Here is a 15000-nt window from a genome sequence, read left to right on the forward strand (position 1 = left end):
CCCCCCCCCCGCTCTCGTCCTCGCGGTGGCGCCCATTAATCATTCCGCGAAATCCGAAATAACTCTGCTTTCGTCGCTGCTACTTCAGCGAGCGTATTTCGTGAATATTCCGCGTAATTTAATAATTTAGCTTCTCTGCAACCGTCGTCGCTTTCCTTCGCGTTTGGCAAAGCTCTGCATGGGTAACAACACGCAAGGCTACGTGCGAGTGTGGGAGCGAGGGAAAGCGCTGTGTGTAATTCGCGAGGAGAGAATTTTACAGCAAATATTGTTACAGGATTTACCTACTGTAACTGAGAAACAGATCGACGTTCTGCAGCAATTCATTATTCTTTCATTATCCTTTCATATGCTTATATTTTAAAAACCGAAATATATCATATTAAAACACTTGCTATGTTTCTGGTAAAATCTACCTAAAATCTATCATGTTCCTTGGAAAGACAGATTTTACCGACAATCTACTCTTGCATTACAAAAAGCATAGTAAAAGAATTTAGGGTAATTGTCCATATTACTGCGTTTATCTCTATTAGTGTACCTTTCTATTTAAATATAAAACGAAAACTATTACAAATAAATAGAAAAAGTATGTTTTAAAATTAAGTTAATGAAAAATACTTTTGCTATTTATTTTTTTGATTATGTTTTTTATGGCTTATTTAGAGGCACACTAACAGGAACAGACACAGCAATGTGGACAGTTATCCTACACGAAAATTAAGAAAAATGATATTCTCTCCGTGCATTGGCTTGCGTTTATTTCAATTGAACGCAATTACAATCAAACGCTTTGACGATGCTCACCAGGAGCAGCTCATCAAGGCACCAAAAGTTGCAGGCCGCGTCGTGGAATCTGGCGAGTCTCGTTATTGCGATTTCTGCGTCAGCCCGGAAGTCAGTCGGTTGCGTCGCGTCGCGGGTCGCCCGACCCCAAATCCGTCATCCGCACGGACCACCGACAACGCGCGCCTCGGGAAACCGACATGACTCTCTGTATACGTAATTAATAAATTGCGGTGGCGAACGCGCGCTATTTAGGCCGCCGCTCATTTCCATCCGGATCTCTCTCCGTTCCTCGCGCCGTTCTGTCGCGCGTTGTCGCTCTCCTCCTCCTCCTACTCGTCGTCGTCGTCGTCGTCGCGCGACGACGAGAGTTGCGCTTGCTTGCGTAATCACCTAGTTGTAATAAGTCGTCTCTTCTCCGTCGCGATCCAATCCCCGGGGCCCTGACGCCGAAGGCGCGTATAAATACGTCGCCTCGAAAATTCGCGCATCTGCGCGTCTTCGCGCGTAACGAGGCGATCATAAGACGTCGCTTCTCCTCGCGCCTCGACGTTCGAATCTTCCGAGTCGAGCGGTCAGAAATAATTTCGGGAGGCAATGAGGGAGAGAGGGGGAGAGGGCGCATCCCGATGTTAAACTCGCCGCGTTCTCGCCGTTATCGTTCTGGTGTTATCGACGTTACGCGGAATCGTTGCAACGTTCCACAACTCGCAACGGAGGTTCCGTATCCCGCTTTTAATCCTACGCGTACAATGTTAGTTCTATCAAACCCGAACGAATATTTGATCGCCCACTACTCTCTTGTAAAGGGTCTGGGAAAATGTGATACCTCTGTATACTCTGTGAATTCTATACTTTAACACGTTTGCTGATTATGCTAAATGTTTACGTCACGAACAATACTGCTTATGCGGAATATAACAGTTGGTACTCATATTAATGGAAATTATATTCAGCTATAAATTCAAGCAATACTTTTTCTTCTTCGTCTTTTCACACGATCTCGTTGGTTTTATTTTTTAATACTAAGGTATATGAACGAAAATTTTTACTACCAAAGTATCACTGAAGTATCAATTGCTAACTTAATTATCAATCAGTTATTAATTTTGCTCTTGTTGCATCAGAAATGAAGAAAGGTACGTCCACATTTTCGACCAATTCGTGAGTTGAAAGAGTATAAATTTTCCAACGAAATTATGATAGTTCAAAGTTCCCTTCAAATTTAGCAGACTTATACTTACTATATGCCCAAAAACTATGCTTGTACGCGGAGGATTAATTTTTTCGGGAAAAATTCGCAGCAGTTGTTGCAAGTAACAGAGAAGTGTCTACAAACGCGCCCTTAACCATTTTGCAATTTTGCAAAGGAGGGGAGTATCACTGAGAGATAAAAAAACGATCTCGCTTCACATCGTTAATGCGGTTGTGAATAACCCGCCTCGACGGCTTCGTTTTCTTCTTTTTTTTTCATCAGAAGTGTGCAAAGCGCGAGGATTGAATTCGTATCTGAATTAATGATAACGACGTCAATTGCAAACTCGCAGAGGAAAACCGGCGGCTTCCGACTCCGCCTTCGTCCTCTCGCCCTCTCGGTCGTTCACTCACTCGAGAGAATCGAAATTAAAATCGCAGTGCTTAACCCAATTCGCGGCGAATAGCGAGTAGGCGAACGGGGGCGTCCGATTTTTCAAGCCAGCGCGTCCGCAATTATCCGGGGCTTCTTTTCTTGCTTCGGCTTTTCCTTTAACGAGAAGAGAGAGAGGGAGAGGGGGAGAAAGAGAGAGAGAATCTCTCTCTTTCTCACTCCTCTTCTGTTAGGCTTCTTTGTATCAGCGCATGATCGCTTCTTAAATCCTTGACACACGCCGCACGTCTACGAGGGCCCGTTGACTTTTTCTGGACAGCGCGAATTTAATGGGTCACCACGTCCCTCCCCGTGTTGTGCTTTGCGTCACATACATCTACCCTCCGCGTTGTCTCTTCCCATTAGCGCCCTCGGCTCAACCGCACCATATCCTTCGCGTCGTCGTGCGGAAAGAAGTCGATGTCGTCATCTCGTGGGAAGAATAGACGGACGCGGGAATATTAATGAGTATTGCAATCTCGCGAAATCTCGTGAATCTCAAATCTTTGAATTGCGTAAGTTTGATTTGCTAGTTTGAGCTTGGTCCCGCTTCTATCTGCCAGTTGTTAATTATCTCGCGACATGCGACCGGGCGTGTGAAAAGGTGCGTGGGGAAAGAAGTTTGGTCGGATAAATCAATCTCTGGTGAGATATGAACCATTTCGAAATTCCGACTAGAATTATCAGAATGTTGTTTAAATTTATTAACCGGTAGATCTGAATAACCGAACTTTAATGACTTTCGCCGAGGATTTCTGAGTCGTTCATATTTCATCAGAAATCAGTAAAATATGAACAATTCAACCAAACTTTCTTTCCTACGTGTATCCTGCATTCAGAAGATCTGAAATTTTCCCGTGCTGCGAATTCAACGTTTGATAATTAATTCAATTACCAATCAGTCACTAATTTAATGCTTATTGCACCAGGAACAAAGAAAGATACGTCAACATTTACGATCAACCCCGAGTCGTGAGGGGATGAAAAGCCGTGCAAGAGCCATTGCGAAACTCGATGCAGAGAGAGGAAAGAGAAACGCGATTCTCCTAGGTTTAACCGTTTAAGGATTAACCGTTTGATCGCACGAAGGGGACGAATCTCACTCGGTGTTCAACTTTTTCCCCTCACTTTGACACCGGCTGAAAGAGTGTCGACGGCTTGGTTGCGTTCCGCGCGTGTCCCCGTCCAGGATTTTTACGTGCTGTGCTGCGTGCTCGCAGCCACGCGAGAAATGTCGGTGTAAAAGGAAGATGATTTTATAACGAGACTCTCTCGCCGGTCGGCTCGGCACGTGTAATATCGTTGTCATTGCGTCGCGTGTCCGTTGTGTACCTTTATATCGCGCCAATGTCGTCACTGACGGGCTAATCGCTCGTGCAGCGGGATTTCGCGGTGATTGATCGACACGTCCCCGTCGACACCCCGTGCCCGGGGTTGCAGGTCGAAGGGAAATGCAAATCCCGCGACCTCGCAGTCTCTCCGGCCGCGCGCAAAATTCCGCGTCGCGAAACGGAACAGGCCTTCCTCCCTCTCCTCTCCCCCTCCCCCTGCGTTTTTTGCGAACTCGTCGAAAATTTACGGCTGTGGACTCGGATAAAACGTTCGTTACTGTTATTGGCTCGCCAGACTGACCTTGACTTCGTGGACGACGTTACGACTTCCTAACGATTCGGCCGAGCTGAGAGGAGGGTGCCGCGGGAACAGAGGGGAGCGCGCGTGCGCTATTATATATGGAGCGTTTCGGGATCAGCAGATGTCCCTTTCGCGCTCGTACACGTCGGAAGACAAACTGAGCTGAATTATCGTTTCAATAATTCAAAGATATCCATAGTTACCGGAAATTACGTTAGGCGTGTTCGAAAACAACGTAGGGGTGCGGGCGAATTCCGGGCGTCCGATAGAATCTCATCACGCGGTTCACTTCAACCGCCGCACCTTGCCCTGACACGAATTTCATTTCATTCTCAAAAAATGTCTCGAACAATGTGATAATGATCGTAGTAATGATCTTGTTTTTCTTTCTGTTTCTTTCTCTTTTTTTCAACAAGAAGCATATAGCTTCGTTCAGCGGGAAATGGGCTTCGATTTCGTTGTGGAATTAGCAACCACAAAAGGCCGCTCATTGGTGGTGGTGGTCTGATAAAGTGATACCCAAGTAGAAAGAGCGACTTCTTTCTAGTCAGTAACCGGCCAGGAATTCTGCTCACTGGCTGGCTTCTGACCAGTGCCTTCATCAAACTGTCTCTTATTAAATTCTGTCACACAGTTCTCACTGTTTGATATTCTACAATGTAAAATATTACATTTTATTATTCAATATATTTCGTTACTAAATATTTTTTATTGCTCAGTATAAAAATAACGTGAAACTCAGCGTTTTTCCACGTGGAAATTCATTTTTTATCGAGATTGAGTATCTCGAGATGGTATAGCTTTATTTTTAATTAGCTTAAACCTGGCGGGTTATCCGGGTTATCACAAATCGTTAAGGGGATGAAATCAGGAGAAAAGGATGGAGTGTTCATGTTTCATGCGACAATTATTTTCCGCAGATTCCTAGAAGGTAATTAGGCAAAATTTCCAGATCGATCAAAGGATACATACAGGCACAGACAGACATTCTATTTTACATATATAGATTACCATTTTTTCTTTCTTAATTTTCGTGGTCAGTATTTTCCGAGTTTTTACTATACAATTTCCCAGTATTGATTTACCACCTTTATTGCTTGGTTTCTGATCAGTAATTGGCTGGTAGATACCGACCAATATTCTCCTCTGCTTAGTTTCTGAACACAGTTACTGTCTCAACCTAATCCTAACCAATAAAAACTGGCCAGTTTCTGGCTAGCTTTTCCTGGAGATTTTTCTACTTGGGTACCTTGTACAGCCTTGTGTAACAAATTTTTCCATCGTTACGACTTTCGTTGTTGAACGTCGCCGCAATTTGAATTACCTTTGTCCTTTCTTCTGGCGGAAACCTTCATCGATAATCGATGAACGCGCGCCATTAGCTACGATCAAACGAGCCGATGTGTATTCCCACAATAATAAAGAACAACGTGACGTGTTTTTGTGCCGTGTAAAATTTGTCCTCGCCCACGTTTCTCGCGTTACGCCGGCCGGATTGCCCGCGTTTGATCGTTCCCATCACTTCTGTCTCGATTAAGTCGCCCTCGTGCGCCCCGACAAAGGCGCGTCAATTACTTTCGGACTCTCATCGATAATTCATTGTTCTCTCCTCCTTCCCTCCCTCCCTCCCGCGTACCTATTTCTCTTTTTCTGTTCCACACACGTGTGTACGGCAATTGTTTCGCGATACCGAGCAAATGTAAACGCGTTTCTGATCGATCTACTGGTCGTACAAAAATGGAAACTGTGAATTCGTGAAATCGCGTCTAAATGTGATTTTAAACAGTTTGCCGGAATGTCGTTGGAGGTGCGCGGAGAAAAACACGAAGCCGGGCTCGAATCCAGCCTGTTCTTGCCTGTTCTCTTTTTAATGCATTCGAGATACTTTCCATAGCAGTTATTCGGTAATATTTTCAACGTGGGATCGCGACGAAACGGAATCTTTTGCATGCGACGTGGGAGGCTTCTCCCCGAGCTTTACGCTTCCAAATGCTTCGAGTGCTTCTCGGTGCTAAGAGGAAAGCAAACGGAAGGCATTTGTTGTCAATTAGAGCGGAGAAACGTGCGGATTGACGCGGCGATATAACGCGCGCGGCCAGCAGCAGGCTCGTTCCCGCTGGCGGATAACAATCTTAACGGTATGAGTGGCACCGTGTGCCTCCGTGCTTAACCGCGCTCGTAAAAGTTACGAGCGGCGTATTAACGATCAATTTCGCCTCGAGACAACGCGGATGCGTCGCTGTGGACGGACAAATCGCTGCGTCGTCGTCGGCGGCGGCAGCGGCTCTGGTGGGCACCGAGTCTGCGATGGATCGCAAAATGCAACGTGAAATACACGCGGGCTTTTCATGTGTGTGTGTGTGTGTGTGTGTGTGCGTATAAGTGTGGGCAAAGTATTAGACTCGCACTCGTAATTCGACTACCATCAACGAGGAGTTCACCGCGCGTTGCGTAATACACGATTTGCCTTGGCACCGTGCGGATTCTTTGGCGCAGTCGCATTTGCGGTAGATTGTTTCGCCTCTGCAGCCGCTTTAGCGCTTAATGAAACGTCGCACGCACAGCGCAAATTCGCGGAAACAATGTGAGTCGAGAGAAAGAGAAAGACAGAATCGTGCTCCGGGCGGAATAATATTCTCGTCCTCGGAGCATAGTCTTGGAATATCCTGAGGAAACATTCTGTAATGTGCTTTCGCACTCGCGTACAGATACAGTTGGCGGGATATTTTCGGAATGCACGACTCTCGTGTGTAATACCAGAGCACTTGCTACTCGGGCATTTTCGTTTCTCTCGACCGAGATATTCTTTGATACATTTCGACAAGTGTTTCCGAAGTGGACGGAGAGAAATAGAGAGAGAGAGAGAGAGAGAGAGAAAACGTAATTTATTATTAGATGCTTCCGGGACTGATATTTGCTGCCAAAGGTGTACATATTCAGCAAATTTTTTTTACGTGCAATTTTGAGAGCAAAAACCAAACGGATACATGCAGCGTTTGAAATTAAACATCCTCAAATGTGTCGGACCATGAGAGTCAGGGCGAACAGATGCATAAATTGAGATAATCGTGCCGCTATGACGTAGAGAAAGATCATAAAAATTTGAGGGACAAGGACAGAGACTATCGCGCTCGAGAATAAGCAAAAATAGCAGACATGTACGATTTGCATGATTTGAAATCGAAGGTCTCCTCGAGCCAAAGTATGAGATGCAAAAGTCAACATAAATAGGTGCATAAATATTGAGGTGATTAGACATCATAATAATGCAACAGATCATAAAAGTTCAAGAGAGAAACAGAGAGAGACTATTACGTTCGAAAATAATCTTCTAAAATGATCTCGGTTGTCACATAGAATTTTCTTTAAGTAAGTAATCTCGTTATCCTGGAGAAGCATTCTCTCTCTCTCTCTCTCTCTTTCTCTGTTTTTCTTTTTCCGAGGTATTTTCATCTAGCGTTAGCGCTCGGCAAAAGATACGGATCGCTGTTCGCATTTATCCTCAACCGCTACAGCTGTGAGACGTGACTGGCGTTTTCATAAACGATGGTACAGCTCGTGATAACTATACGTCCCGCGTTGTACGAGGATCCGTGCCGTTTGTCTTGCCGGGAGCTGCGATACATCGCGTCGGCCGATATATCGCGCTCGCACGATGGAAGGCTGGCTTCGTAAACATTTGACGCAATCCCGACATCGTCTTTACATATGTCGAACACTTCATTGACGCACTGCTCGCTTTTGCCGCAGTGACGTAATCCGAGTCGCGTCGTTTCTCAATGACACGGCGAAGTCATGGCGCGAGGATGAAAATCGAAATCAGCCACGGGAAAGGGTCCTCACTGTCTTCACGGAATTGCGATAATCCGCTGTCAAAACGTGTCCTTCGTCCAGATCGAATCTCTGTTCTTGATTTCGCGGTAACACAAATTACGCATCGTTGTGTCTGATCTCCCACGGCGGAACGAGATATCTCGCACCTCAGTGTGATGTAACTTTGCGGCATGAACTCTTTGCAATCGTAATAATTTGAACTCAGTCTCTACCGGTCAGCTCGTTCTAAATTTTTCAATCTGTTTTTTGTACAGAATATTAGAAAGAAATGGACTTTTGAGGTTTTGGGGACTTTTCCGTAAGATTTTTTGTCGTGATTTTCCGTCAATAATGTAATTACATGATCCTCATTATATCATCTCAAAGCAAGTAATTAAGTTCCTGATTAATAGCCATTACTTGAAACTTATGTAAGATATTCGGATCTGAATTTAGAATTACGTGAGAGTTTTTGTTGCAATTTTGTTGCAATTTTCACTACAGTATTTTCTCTGTATACAGGTCTGAGAGTCACACGTGGGATAAGTTTCAAGTGATGATTATTAGTGTAAAACGCTTAATGTTCTTTCGACCTCGCAAGCAACTGAGAGCAGACATACGAGTGCAAAGAATGAATTTTGTGCCGCATAATTGGCGAATTTCTTCGCGTCTTTTCGCAAATTTTTCTAAAACAAACCGCGTGTTTTGTCGTCGTGTGCTATTATCATGGAGCGAATTTTGTTCTTTCTCTTGTGTCCGCCCAGTCCTCCGTGATTTTCACTCGAGGAAAATATCCGGAACGCCATTGCGAGCTCTTGTATTTTTTTTCGCGTACTCTTACTCGTTTGCATACCGGTTAGCCTTGGTAAAGTTCGTTGCTTTGCGTGCACAATGCTCGGCCTCCGTAGGCTGCGGAATTTATTAAATGTCACAGATCGCCCGCATAATTTTCCACGGAAAGTTACCGGAAGGTTTTCGAATCGTTTACACACACCGAGAGAAAAATATGGTCGATCCAACTAAAATTATAGTTATTTTTCGCCTCAGCCATATTTTTTGGTTGTTCTAATACGGAAATGATAGTGATGACACGCACAGATCATTGTCGTTAACATTACAGTAGAATTTAATAAAAGAAGTGGTTTCTTTGATTCATAATTTATAATAATTATTTCTCTGTGTGATTATTGTTACAGATACTGAACATTTTTTTTCTTATTGTACTGACGCGTTGCTGAATCGGAGAGAGCGTGGTTCAGTAATGTGATTAAGTAACAAAATTCTCCATTTCTACATACACATGAATAATAATCGCGATATATGTATACATTTATTTATTTATTTTTACTTATATATTTGTATCGCGGCTTGGTCGAGAACACGTGGAATAGAAAGTTGACTAATCACGCCTGCCGATTTAATTGGATTTATCCTTCGCTTTGAAAGGTAGGAGGGGAAGGAGAAGTGAGAGAATCTCAGGAATGTAAATTTAAATCAGCAAATTATACCGCGGCTTCTTATAGATTGATAATTTACAAATTGTTGTTCCCGCCTGTGAGCGGGACCTCCTGGCGATTTCATTATAATGTTGACAACGATCGAGCGTGTGAGCGATCGACGGCCATCACAAAGGAAAAGGACGAAAGGTCGAGGAACATTACGACGGAGTGATTTATCGCGGCGCGAAGTATGTTTCGAAACGGCCGTTTGGTCTTCTCTTTCCCTTTTTTTTTATACCGGCGTTACATTGTGGATGCGCGCGCGCGATTGCATCGGTGATTTGCAAAAATGTGACGCTCCCATTAGTAAATCAATCTCGACGCGCAGCGTGCGCGCGCGATGCGGTTTCAGTTTAATATTTATCCACGTGCGCACACGCGGAGCGCGTGTAGCTTGTGGGAAAATATTTTCGATTTGATGTTTTGTTCGTCGTTGCCTTGATCGCAATAACAGGAAATCGCTAGTTTTTCTCTCTCCCTCTCTCTCTCTCTCTCTTTGGCTTATCGTGCGGACTTATTTTCGATTTCTTCGGAAATATTTACGATTACCGGGAAAACGAGTTTGGGTAGCGAGCGTTCTCTCGTCTTCTAAGAATAAAGCACATGTACGCGTGCGCGCGCGCACACGCACATACACGTATGGACACTGGCGGACGTGTATTCTCAAGGATCAATGCAATAACACTATTGCCAATGTGATGCCGGGATTCCCAACTCTTTCCGCCGGCGAGCCTCCATCATATCTCGATTTCACATTCGATTGAATCGCGCCGTTCGCCTCGATAAGTCGCCGTCTCGATCCTAGCAGCGCTTCAAGCGATTTCTATAATTAGAATTTATCGTAGAGAGAGAAAGAGAGAGAGAGAGAGAGAGAGAGAGAGAGAGAGAAAGGTATATATATCTTCTCGTGCCTGGGAAATTAACTTTATTAATCGTTGCCGTTTGCTAAAGGGAGTATTGTTAGATATTGTTGAATGATTCTATTTTGTACGTTATTATTTCATAGATATATTATTATTATTATGTTATTATTATTATGTTATCATTATTATCATTATTCTGTGTATTATTTTTACAAGTGTTAACTTGTTCGCAAGAGGAGACGAGCAAATTTTTTCGCATTTTCTTCCTTCTTTTTTTTCGCATGAAACGAGCGCCGACGATGTTTCCCTTCGTTTCTCGCCCGGCAACGCTAGGGTTATTCGAGCGTTTTAATACCTCAATAGGTATCACGCATCGTTGTCTCGAGAGCTCGTCATTGTAATCTTGTGCAAACGACGCCACGTCTGGATACCAGATGCGACAATGGATACCGGGCCGGCGTTGCAATTATGTAGTGGCACTTCGCGATCGTTTTATCTGTCGTTAGAGCGGTCGTTCCACGGCTATATATGGTGTTTGCTGACGTCAGTAATTTTCAAACGTCATCTCATTAAGCCCCGGATAGTTCTCTCTCTCTCTCTCTCTCTCTCTCTCTCTCTCTCTCTCTTTACACTTCGGCAAACGCTGCGAATAATTCGCGAGAGAGGAACGAACGAAAGGTCCAGGGAGAACGAGAGAGAGAGAAAGAGAGTGAGACACGAAGTGTGTGCCCCGAATGAAAATCCGAATGACGCGAGTCGGTCGTGTGTTCTCCTCTTTGTTTCTCGTTTTTTCCCTCTCTTTCGCTTTCAAAAGTTGTTTCTGCAGCACGTCAACGCGGCTGTCTGTTGTCGAGCTCGCATGTCCTTTGCCTGTGCGAATCCTTGCGCCGCCGCCGGTCGCACCGCGCCGCGAGCGAACACGACGAATAGAGTCATATAGGCTCGATAGGCAGATATACGTATAGAGCTCGATGGCTATTAGTTTGAGTGGTGTGTATGTACTTAAATGCTTTGACTTTTCGAGGACAATCGCTCAATGACGAAGCACTTCATTGAGCTCCGCCTCGTCGTTGTAGATCGCTCGCGCGTGCATATTTGTCTTCAATCTGTGCACGTCTCTCTCTCTCTTTCTCTTTCTCTCTCACACACTCTCATCGACCCGTTCGACTCTTTTTTCGACGGCGATTCTCTCGATGGAATGCAAATTCGATGGTAACCGCCGAGACTGGCATTTTCTCGTCGCAAAGTGCAATTGAGATCACTCAGAGCGTGTAAACTTTCATCTTTCTCAATTGTTGAACGAGACGTCTCTTTTAGGGACTAAGGCCCTTATTCTGAATTCCCTTTTATCGATCAAGTGCCTCAAAATACGACTGAGAGCTGATCAAGAGGCTGACGGGCCGCATTAACAGACACTTTTATCGACAAAAGAGAGTTCAGAATCGGGGACTGGGCATTCGCGATTAATACCTTAAATAATTACGAAGAGTATATTTCTCAATACAAAAACAAAGAGAAAAAGAAAACACGTGCCATATCGGGGGATAAAAGTGCAAAGCGCATCCGTAGCCGCGTGGTAAAATAGAGATAGCGAAATCAGAGAGCGCGATGCACGTAAAAAGAGTGTAAAAAGATTCGCGAGGAGAAATCTTGAAATTTTCATATTTAAGAAGCGATATTTACATTAGCCTTGTCGACCCCTTGTGTTCTCCGCGCGTCTCGTATTATTTATGAGCGCAGAGCTCGAGAGATTTCGGCTTCCGCTTGATGAAACGATCGTCCCGGAAGTTTAGAGGGGCTCGTCGGGGGAGAACCGCGTCTGTCTCCCTCAACGACGGGGTTGAATTAGATTTGATCCGAAGATGCGAGCTCGTCTTTATCTTGTAACGCTTAGATTTGAATTAATGACAATCCACGGGCTAAACGGATGGGGGAGCCGCGACAATCCCTAGAGTGTGTCGCTTAAAGCTCCATCTACAATGAGACTGACAATAGGATGTGAGCAGTAAGCAAGTTTACCAACCATAGTCGATTATTCTTGTGATAATCGACTGTGGTTGGCCAATTTGTTTCCTGTTTACATCTTACTACTTACTGCCAATCCCATTGTAGATGGCTTTTCATAATTTCAGACTTATTTTGCTCACTTCTCTTTCCAACCAGCGCGCTATTACATGATATCGTTTTCAGCGCATCCGTCTCTTTCATGCACGTATCTACGAAAATATAGAATGGGGAAATCGGAGAAAATTGGGAAATCGATTCTCTGTGACAGATTCGCAATGACCATCGCGCTTTTTGTCTGCGATTTTTACATGCAATTTCAATTCTCAGAGCTGGTCTCTTTTAGCGGACAATCGTAAGAGAACATTTTCTTTGGAGAAAGCTTGATTGAAAATGTAGACACGTATACACACACACACACACACACACACACACAATTATACATGCACGTAGAGTGTCGGGCATTAATCTCTTGCAATCTCTTGTCTCTTTCTCTCCAAATCTTTCATAAAATATTACTTTTTATCTTGTCTAACTCATCTCAAATCTTTCTTCGCATTGCCTCACTATCTCTTTTCCTAACTCTATAAAAAAGATTCTTTTGTACTCTGACAAATATTTATATGTCTAATATTATCTTGCTCTCTTCCACAAAACACACAACCTATCCATTAAGCTAATTATTTATCGATGTACAATTAATCGCGTCAAAGTTTTGAGTGACGAATAATTAATTCCGTCAATTGATGAAACTTTTTGCGATTTTGCATATGACGGTTCACTAATTTGACCATCGATTTGCCGATTACTTTAGTTAGAGTCAATCGATCATTGTCCAACGCTGCGCGTACACACCGGCGCATTCGCTTTCGCAGATGCGCCTCGAAACTTCTCAATTTTCGTCATTAAATAATTCGCTGATTTAGTTTCGGTAAAAGGAACTAAATCATATTTCCTTAGGAAAAAGCGCGAGATAAACAAGGCGTATGCACACTTCTCTTGACCTCACATCTCGATTTCGTGCGTCTTTGAGCGCGAGGAGCTGCACTGGGGGTCTCTTGTGCAATTTATCTCGATGTCGGTAATTTTCCGCTTTCTAAAAGACGACGCCGCGACGACAGGTGGAGGAATCTAGTCGAAATACTATGACCGTTTTTTTGTCCCGTTATCTCTGCTCTTTCCCTTTTCTTTCTCCTTTTCTCTTATCCCGACGAATCTCATAGGGACCCACATTGTTGCGGTCGTCCCTTCTTTCGGTCCTTCCTCTCCATCGGCCGTCCTTACGCTCGTTATATGTTAAGTAATCAGACAATTTTGAAGGGAAAGAAGGAGGCGCTTCTCTCTCTCTTTCTCTCCCCCTCCCACTCTACTTTTGCGCTTCTAATGCGACGAGAGATTCCGAGAGTTGCGACGGAGTACAGTTTCGAGTTTTATTCGCGCGGCATGAGGACCTTCGACGTGTGAGATGACAATCATTCATTCGTTTGCGATCGAGAACCGAGAATACGCTCGATGTTGGATAGTAGCAGAACGAGACCCGAGTTGCGTTATTGTGAATAGAAATGGCGGAACGCTTGGAATTCATTGCTCTCGCGGGTGTTAGTGTAAAAATGTAAAATATATGTAGAGCAAACTCCAAGGGTGTGAGAGTCACGAAAGCTTTATAACCAGCAGGAGCGCGGGAGGTAACGTCGCAGAGGTGTGCAACGCGTCAAGAGAACTTCCAGGCAGTTCTCGACCTTCGTCCGGGGTCCTTCCACGTTCTGCTAAGACTGACATTGGTGCATCTCGGAAATACGTATAATCCGAGGCAAAAACGAAGGGAAGGGGGATGGAAAGGGGAGACTACCGTGCGCGATCAATTCTCCCGCGCGATTTCTCGCACGAGGTTCGCGTGTTTCGGCTCGTCGGGTGTAAATAATTCGGTTACAGGCTCGGCAAACATTTAATCGGACCCACGGTACACACAGCACAACCGCAGTGTGCCACTTGGTTACGCTTTTGCACGCTTTTGCGGCGCGCGCTCGTGTGCGTGCGTGTGAGCGCACACATACGCACACACGCGACCGAGCGTTCATAATTCGCGCGTGTATTCTGTCATCACCCGCGGGACTTCGGATGCGATGAGTGAAACGTGCACGATGTGATGAACAACACACACCGGGGGCGAAAGAGAGAGAGAGAGAGAGAGAGAGAGAGAGAGAGAGAGAGGAAAGGGAAACGCGGAGGACCGCCACGTCGCCGACGAAATTGCGGATTCGCGCGCGAGAAATAACGCACGACGCGAAAATGTCCGCGACGTGGCGGAACGATATTCCCGCTGTTTTACGTCGCGTCAATCAGCGCCGAGTGAAATGGCCCAGATAAGCCTGCGCCCGTTGCAAATTTTATTTTCGGCCCTTTGTTCCCCACCATGCTCGCCCCCGTTCCCGCTTTGCTGACGTTTTTATCCGATGCGTGACACGTTTGGGAATTGTTCGTTTCGTAAGTTAATCGCACTGAAAGGGGGGAGTGAGGAGGGACGGGTGGGGAGTAAACAGTCGACGTTAACTGGGCCATTGAAATAACACTGCATACGTTTCCCGCGGGTCACGACCGGCGTCGCTTATTCGCAAATTGAAACTCAAAAATACTATGCGCAAGGGAAAAAGAGAGGGGGATGGGGGATTTACAGCGACTCTAGATTTCGCAATAATAAATTGAGAGAAAAAATAGTGCAAAGAGAACACGGTTTATTTTTTAATCATTTCGGAGTGTTACGAAGAAAAAGGACAAA

At 44.8% G+C, this 15000-nt stretch overlaps 1 long non-coding RNA gene across 1 annotated transcript in view; it reads left to right on the plus strand.

The window, feature by feature from the left end:
- The first annotated feature begins 6 nt into the window (after positions 1 to 6).
- Positions 7 to 15000, plus strand: part of LOC116843567 — an 18127-nt gene continuing 3133 nt past the window's right edge. Inside the window, exons 1-2 of the long non-coding RNA XR_004377896.1 lie at positions 7 to 10248; positions 14398 to 15000. The exon at positions 14398 to 15000 is cut by the window's right edge and continues 3133 nt beyond it. This is a non-coding gene — a long non-coding RNA (uncharacterized LOC116843567). The remainder of the gene's footprint in view (positions 10249 to 14397) is intronic.

This window comes from Odontomachus brunneus, unplaced genomic scaffold (assembly GCF_010583005.1).
Source record: "Odontomachus brunneus isolate Ranch 3 - 2012 unplaced genomic scaffold, Obru_v1 Obru_scaffold_033, whole genome shotgun sequence".
In the NCBI taxonomy this organism is placed as follows: Eukaryota; Metazoa; Arthropoda; class Insecta; order Hymenoptera; family Formicidae; genus Odontomachus; species Odontomachus brunneus.